The following is a 7,174-nucleotide window of genomic DNA, read 5'->3' on the forward strand; positions in this document are numbered from 1 at the left end:
AAATATAAAAAAATAAAAAATCGATTTTTTCGGAGCTTTAATGTAAAATGTCCCCTTAATGGATCTTCAAAATATTAATCAAAACATTATTCTTATACCTATTACACGTCTAAAGAAAAATGCTTATATTTACACAATAAACTATTTAAAAATGAGTCTTTTTGTTTCTTTGTTATATTTAACTCTTTGGGCTTGTTTAATTTTTGTAAGAAATTCTTCAATTCTGCTATTAAATGAGATCCAGACAGATCGACAGTTATTTTGAATAGTGTTGAAAGAACTTTTAAGTTTGTTTAAAGAAATTTTAACTTGGGCAATATCTTGACTTTCCTTATTACTTTTTCTCGAGCCAATACGTACGCAACTACATATGATATATAGCACTTCTATATTATTCGGTACTTATCGCGGTACTCTTTATTGCCTGTTATATATTTGAGGTAATATTCAGTGGATACGGTTGCGCGTATGACAGCAGCCTATATTTGCGTTACACTCGAGCGAAGGTACGCTCTGACCCGCATAATGACCACCTCGAATCGGCCACCGGGTGGATTTATGTCCAATTATTTTCTTGCTCGATCTTCAACGAGCACGCGTCCGGCCAACGAGAACAAAGCGCGAGCATCCATAAGAGTTCTCAAAACAATCGTACGTTGGCGTACAATTGGAGGCGGCGTGTGTGCAACCTGAAGAACTATTACCGTCACGTAGAATTTCTGTGGCATTCGTACAGATAATTTTTCCCTAACGATCTGAACAAGTTTAACAGTTTAGCCGGGCAAAAAATACAAAAAAAAACTTATTTTTAAAATCACATATTTTTGAAAAAACGATAATAATCGAGACGTAATTTAAGTTTTTAGTCAAAGTATTCTAATTGACTTTACATTAAATTTCATAAGGGTTGTCTCCGCTTTTATAAAATTTGCTTTAACGTTAATTAAATTGTATCGCAATCGTGGAATTTTGTTAGGTAATGATAACACTACCATTTCAATATAAAACGGTACGACTTGACCAAAAAAAGATACAATTAACTCGGTAAATTGCTCACACATCTTCATTGATCAACGCCAACTCGTAACCCTGAAGTCTAGGTCTTCGGAGGAGAGAGGAATCGTTATTGGCGACACGAATGTTTGCATTTCCATAAGTCTTCGTTTTAATTTACCCCCCGATGATTCAACTCCGGAACGCCGCAGTTGAGAAGCCCTTAGGGTAAATCGTTCTGAAATTGTTCTGTGTCACGTAGCCTATTCGGGCCAATGAACGCCGGAAAGTGGACGTCATATAAATTATTTCATTATGAAAGGACGTAGAATTAATAAGCGACTTATGACGTATCTAGAAAGAAAAAATGTTTACACCGATCGATATCATCAAAAAGCAATTCCTTTCTCGACAAAACAAAAATAAGATAAATGTCAACGATGGACTAGTAACAATTATCGATGAACGAGTCGCGTATATCCGAGCGAGAAGACATGGACTTCCCGCGTCGTAGAGATCGTACAGATCCGCGGGTGGTCGACTTATTGCATCCCACAACGTGAATTCGTAAAAGGACAACTGACGATGTCCAGCTGAGAAATTAGGATCCCGTAGCGGATCTAAGCGAAATTTATCGTTTCTGCGGGATCAACGAACTTCGATCCACCCTCGTGACATGATAATCGCGGAACGCAGGGACAATTTGCATCAGAATGATCGCCCGATGATTCGCTCATCGTGATCTCGGTGCAGACAATACGATTCATAAAGGCTAATGCAGAAAACTTGGTCGGTAAATATTGTTCGAAAACAATTCGCGTGAAACGTGATGGATAGGAAAAACAAGGCAATAAAAAGCAATTCAGTTCTGGATTGACACAATGTTAAATAACACGCCCATGTTACCTGAACAGTTTGTTGACACCGCATATAAATACGCGTATAACACGACCCTAGATAGAAGATTGATTTTAGTAACAGATGGCCGCGCTTCCAATCTTATCTATGACTACAATAAGTCAAACAAAGACAGATGTTTGCCAGCTTGTGTGTCCATCGATTGGAAAAGTTAAAACCGGTTCTTTAATACTGTACGAAAGAGGGAACATTTTTACGTTATGTTAGATTGCGTGTTGACAAGTTGGCGGAAGTAACATTATCGTTATTTATATAAAATTACAAGTTGTCGACAAAGAGCAGCAAGAAAAAATTCACGATAGAGCACATAAGTAATAAAGACATTATGAAACAGATTGATGTAAATAGGATAATTGTGGAAGATATAGAAAAACATTAGTTAATGGGCATGTGAGACAAATGGAGAACGAGAGAAAATAAAAAAAGCTTCTAAAATGGAATTCACTCGAAAAAAAAAAAAGAGAGAAAGATCAATAATAACATGGCTACAAGGCATTGCTAAAGCAATGTTCGAAAGAAACCTCACTGAGAAAGATTGCAAAACAGGCAGGCTTGACGATTGGGAACCGGAAGGTGTGTGTGTGTGTGTGTGTGTGTGTGTGTGTGTGTGTGCGCGCGCGCGTGCGTGCGCGCGTGCGTGCGTGCGCGCGTGTGCGCGCGTGCGCGCGTGCGTGCGCTGTGCGTAAGTGCGCGCGCGTGTGTGTGTGTAATTGTTTAAATAAATAAATGACTTTATGTAGATTATTGGAATGCAGATTCTATCTTCAGCGTTATCTTAGAAAAAAGAAGCATGATGTTTTTCAAATTATTTAAATTATTGTGAACAACAAGTATAAAGTTTTGTCCTTTTAAAGTTTCAATTTTCAAGTTAGCATTTATCCAGAACAAATTTTTTCTCTTAATATTTCTCAAATTTTTATTTGTATTTTCGCATTGAGCCAAATCAAAAGAAGAATATTTTCGTTAGATTAAATTATTTGAAAAACCATTATTTTTAAAAAATAAAGATTTACAAATAAAAGTATAAATATATAACTTTTAATTGTTTTGCTCAACAGCGATATTATTTTAAAATTACCTAAGATAAAACAATGTAAAACAATTTTATCTTTTATCTAGATATTTTAAAATTACATCATCTTTATCTTGTCTAAAATATGTAATTAATTTGATCTTTATCTAGGTAATTTTAAGTTATCTAACAATAATGTAAAAGCAACACTGGTACCAAAATTGAAACAATGATATACAGAAACAAAAAATATATATCTCTTCTAGTAATTGAAACACGATTATTAATAACGTTTGATCATCCACTAAGGTAAAGCAACGATCGTTTCCGAGAATAATTACTGAAATTAATGATGGAACAATGGAAGCTCTTATAGCACAAGTAAACAAACTTTCTTTCTTGTAAATCTCTAATACACGAGGAACAATGGCTTCCGTTGTTTGCCGGCTTTAAGCATGCCGTACTACGAAACTACAATCCCTCAATACCGCTCCCGGATAATTATTAAATGAAGCTGTCACTTTCATAACTGTGATTAATGATATTTAATGAAAGCTAATGGATGCGAATTATACTGTACGATTATTTGATCAAACGAATGTGAGCAATGCGTTTGCTCAACTTAAATCTGTTTGCCAACCATAGATGACATCCCGGATATGATGGACGATTATAAGGACACCGTCGCGCGTGATATTCGCGTTTCATTATAGAGATAAATCGTAAAAAACGTCGAGAGTCTATTGACTGTTAATAATTACTTTAATGCATCTCAGTTTGCTTTCACTATTCATTGTCGTTTACATTATTGCAAGATAAGTTTTATGACAATGTGAAATTATTTTTCAAGAAAAGTTGAAATTTATGTTATTGATATTTAACTCTAGAATGCTACCCAAATCTTTTTGATATTAATACTAATCATACCAATTAAGGTAAAAATTCACACACATAATTCAGAACTGTCTTAAACTTTTATAAACCAAGAAGAAAGTTGTTAACTTGATTAAATCTTTCAACTCGATTAAATTTTTTCTGTTCAAGTATTTGTATATTTGACTTAAATACATAAAAAGCTTGAACTTTAATTTAAGCACTTATATTTAACTTAACAACATCAATATTTGAAAAGAATTTACTAAAGAAATTTAATGAAGTTAAAAAATTTAGTCAATACTTTTTTCTTAGTGTAAAAATTTCATTAAATTTTTTCTACTTTATAGGTTGCTATCACAAAATTGAGGCGACAATTATTAATTATTTTTATTTTGACACAAAGCAATAAAATAAAAGATTTGTATATATGTGACGCATATAACAAGCACGATGTCATAATAAATATATCAAAAAAATATTTAAAAAAAAAATTCAAATGTTATTAAAATTTTTATTTTATTAATTATTTTGTTAATTTCAAATATGTTTTTTTAATGTTTGTCGGTTAGCGATAAAATAGATTTCTGTAAACTCTTGTACATGTTTGACAGACTCCTTGCTCCATCTAATAAGTGCAAAATATCTATAGCAAAGTACTCAGAAAAAAATCAATAAATTGTCTTATCGATAAATAACATAAAAGAACAAATTTTTTATAAGTAAATTATTTAAATCATTTTAAATTGTAGAATTCAATTTTTAAAAAATATGTCAAAATAAATTTAATTAAAAATATGCTTAAACAAACTGTTGCATATATTATCAATAGCTTTAAAACTTTTGTTAAATGTACATGTATATTTATTCAACAATTGCGCTATTTCACATACTGTGCAATATTCATAATAAATTTTCTTTGAGATCATATTATCATTCGTTGGTAAGTACTACAGTACCAGCAGATAATTTTGAAATCTATATGGTAGTGGTCACGAAAATAAAGCCAGTGACAATGAGAAACATAACAATCATTAATGAAAATGCTAAAGTTTATATTTCTACTAAATTTATTTTGTCATATTATTTATTCCAAACATAAGAGATTAAAAATAAGTCTTTATTTTGTAAACTAAAAACAATACATTTTGATATAGAGGGCTCTATTTTCATGACCACTACTATGACTGTGTTTTGAATTCACAACTAGTACTAAAAATTTATAATATACGTAACGTAAACTATAGATTTTTAGTACTGTTAGTGTACATCAACACAGCTTGTATATAGTGTACATCAACATTAAATTTAACACGTATAATAATTTTTCTTTTATTTTTAATTTTAAAACTTTAATTTTGAATAAAAATTAATTTTAAAATTTTATCTTTGAATTATGTATTAAATCATGAATACACAAGTATAAGATTCAAAATTTATAATTTTTATTTTATGTTAAATCTTTTGAATTTTTTGAAAATCAATTTTCTATTCACAAAAATATTGACAGAGAATTTTAATCGGATTTTTCAATATTATGTATCTTTGTAATATAAAGTTTGGTTATTAAAGTAAAATCTATTTCATATTCTACTTAAAATTAATTAAAATATAAAGTTCCAGCATTTTCTTATTTAATACTTCTTTAATGTTAACTCGTAAAAAATTTATTTTTTAATCAATTATAATTTAATAAAACTATTAATGCTTGCTATGCATTGGCGCACACAGATATTAATAAATTCAAAATGATACTTAACAAACTTATTATATATATATATATATATATATATATAACACATCGATTAATTCTGATTATAATTGAACTTATTTTATATCTTCGTAATTTTGGCTACAACAGATGGGCAATGATTTAACTGAATTAACATTAATCAATGTGGGTAGTTTAATATCTTAACTTAGCCGTCTATTCATACGAAAAGTTACTTGTTTGTGCACGAATATACGAAACTACGGTAGATCCACTAAACGCATAAATGCATAAAGGCATTGTTATTAACTAACTTTGTAAACGTGAACTAAATTTCACCTACTACAACATTGTATGTGGCATGATAATAATTTCAGACATCACTAACCGATTTTAATATCTTCCCGCTAATAACCGAGACTATATATGATGACGTTCATTTATGAAGTGGCCTTTTACAAATGTTATCGAAACGTCGATCGTGCGATTATAAATATATCGATACCGTTTAATCCTCGTGGCCTCGGTTGAATCATTAGTAGTAGATAGTCGCGTTCTGCAACTCAGCTTATATATCCGTATGCTCGTTATCTACGAACACGTACATATGTCGAACCGGGAATGTCAGCGAGAGAAGTGCGACGAGTAAAGCGAGTACTTATCACGCATCGCTGAGCTCCGACTTATCCGACTGTGACGTCGAGCTGGAAGAACGTTATCTCGCTTATCGGCCGTGCTTCCACGCTTCCATGAACGCACATCCGCCGTTCGCGCGATCTTTGAAAAAATGCTGGCAAAAGAAATACTTCGATCGTAAGTGAATAATGAAAGCTTATTGCGTTAATGACGTCACTATAACTGAAAGCTCTTCGTCGAATGCTTGCGAATTAATTGCTGTTACATTGCTACCCAGCAAACAAAAATAAATTCAAATAAATTGATCGCCATAACAAAAAATGTCACCGTGATGTTGCAATGATCGGTTGATGTGTCACAACATCATTGCGACATCATTGTGACGTTTTTTGCTCCAAGGAGAAAGTTGCAATTTATTTTAATTTATCTGAGTTTACGCTTTAGAATTCCACAGTATTTTTGGATTCAAATAGACTCAAATGGATTGAAATACGAAATGCTATTCATAATTTTGAATGCGGATAGATTTATGTTCCCATTATATTATTTTGGGAGTCAAATGAATTGAAATATGAAATAAGCTATTCATCATACTGAATTCGGATGTATTCATGTTCACGTTATATTATTTTTGAATTCAAATGGATTCGAAAAATCTAAAACGCAAATTCGAAAATGTCGATATAAATTTATTTCTATTTTAATTCATTTCCATTTATTGGATATTTTAAAGATGTATTACATCCATTTTTGTAAACGTGTTAATATTTATACTCTATATACATATGTAAATTGTGTTCATTACATTCCATTTTTTATCAAACAATTCATTTTTATAGTTTTATTTACTTCGTTATTTTTTTTATTGTTATAATAAAATTTAAAAATAATTACAAAAATCTCGATTTTTTTATATAAAGTATACTGTAAGTATTCAAAATGATTTATTCTACATTTTATTGCGATTGTAAACTTATTGTTAGTCGTTCTATAAATGAATAAATAAATAATCAAAACAATAAATAAATTTT

Source organism: Solenopsis invicta, chromosome 6, assembly GCF_016802725.1.
Source record: "Solenopsis invicta isolate M01_SB chromosome 6, UNIL_Sinv_3.0, whole genome shotgun sequence".
Taxonomy (NCBI): Eukaryota; Metazoa; Arthropoda; class Insecta; order Hymenoptera; family Formicidae; genus Solenopsis; species Solenopsis invicta.